Source organism: Canis aureus, chromosome 13 (genome assembly GCF_053574225.1).
Source record: "Canis aureus isolate CA01 chromosome 13, VMU_Caureus_v.1.0, whole genome shotgun sequence".
Lineage (NCBI taxonomy): Eukaryota > Metazoa > Chordata > Mammalia > Carnivora > Canidae > Canis > Canis aureus.
This window is the reverse complement of record NC_135623.1, coordinates 10999574-11001494: the sequence shown is the minus strand read 5'-3', so window position 1 is coordinate 11001494 and position 1921 is coordinate 10999574.

Below are 1921 nucleotides of genomic sequence, written 5' to 3'. Positions count from 1 at the left end.
GAGCAGAGACATGCCCAGACAAAGGCTTCAGACTCTTTCATGGCAGAAATGTTGCAAGTGGGAAGCATTTTGTCCATTGGCTTAGTGCCTTCTGGGACTTGGGAGGGGCGGCCCCTGTTGCATCCACTGGGCCGTGAGGCACTCAGGCTAGCAGAAGCTGATCTTGGGGTTCCACTCGTGTGCAGCCTCAAGGCCAAATGGAGAAACAGTGTCTGGAAGCTGGCAGACTGGGATTCTGCTCCTGGCTTGGCCATAAATTCCCTATATGACCCCATGGTTGTCTGTTAACCTCTCAGGGCTCAGACTCCTTATTGTTACATCCTATGGAGTTTGGACCTAATGCTATTTGTTCCTCTTTCTCCCATCCTCTGTCCCTTCCTTTCTTTCTTCTCTCATCTTCCCTTCCTTCTTTTCACCTGTCAAATCCCATTTTCAAGTGGACTCTTACGCAGATATCCAATATAGGAAAGAAAGAAAGGTGGAGCTCATCCTGCTGGAATGTGGGTGGGAGCCCCCGAAACCTACCTTCTACAGCTCCTCTGCAGACCTATTCGGCTCCTCAGAGCAGGGATGACCGCTCACTAGATGGCTCTAGCCTACCGGCGAAGCTTTATCTCCTGCTATCTCCTCACCGCCACCCCCCACCCCTGCCCCAGCATTGGCCAACTTACTGGTGTCCCCAAAAATGTTCTGCACGGTCATGCTTCCCTATCTTGCTTCAAGTTGTTCCTCTTCCTGGAATGCTCTTGCCTTGTTTGTCTGGCAAACTCCAACTCCTCCTTTGAGACCTGCCTCAAAGGCAGCCTTTCTCAAGAGGCCACCCCCACCCCCGACCCCATGCAGAGTGATCTCTCACCTGTCTAGGTCCCTATAGGACTTTGTAAGGCAACCTGTAAGAGCTGGCCCAGAGGGCATTTTAGCAACTGGGTCATATGTCTTTTTACCCCAAGCTGCAAATGCCCTATAGACAGGGATGATCTCAGATTGAGCTTTAAGGCCCAGCACTTGACACTGATGGCATGGGAACGTGGGACACCATGGAAGCCCAGCCATCCCATGGTCTGCGACCCACCAGGTGCCCACCTGGCATAGGTCCCAGTGTGTGCTGGTGACTCCCCCCTCCAAGGCATGGCACAAAGCAGGCATTCACGGAGCTTAGCTCCCAGTAGGAGTGCGGGGCCTGGCTCTCAGGTGCTCTGTAAGTATTGCTGAGTGGAATTGCAATGGGATAGAAGGCCCATTTCTGGGAAATCTGTTGGCTTTTCCCTAGTCAACAAAAATGTATTTTCTCTTCCTTTGCCACTGGTCAAAAGAGCGAATGTAATCAGCCCCTAAAGCCAGGAGCAGGCAGGGCTGTGGGTTTGAGGTGGTGGGAGAGGTCCCCAGGGTAATGAGCAGATACTGTTTCCTTATCACCATCGGCATGTTCTCAAGCTATTACTCCCCGTCACCCTCGCGGCTCAGCCTCCATTTGGACTTCTTCTGATAAACACCAATATCTGTGCAAATTCTTGAGGCCGACTGCCTCCCCAGCCCAGGGGCTGCTCTGCTGGAACTCCAGATGTGTGATAAGGCAGGGAAATACATTTTCAGTCCACTAAGTCATCACATTTTCTGACAAGGATTCTCCGACGCGCACCAATCTCTGATGACTAATATTGCCTTCACTCAGCAGAGGGCTTCAGAAACCATCCAAACCATCACCAGGCTGTCAGGTGTCAGCTCATCCCCTGCCTTCACATTTTGAGAGGCCCTCTGAGGAGCTCTGGGGCCTGATATGGAAAAGCAGCAGGCTCTCTGCAGGGGAAAAGGGACTGGCCAGCGGTCCGCCGTCGTGGGCCCCAAACTGCTCAGCATGGGTGACTTTGGTAGGTCCGTTAACTTCTCTGGGCCTCAACTTCCCCACCTGGCCAGTGAGGGA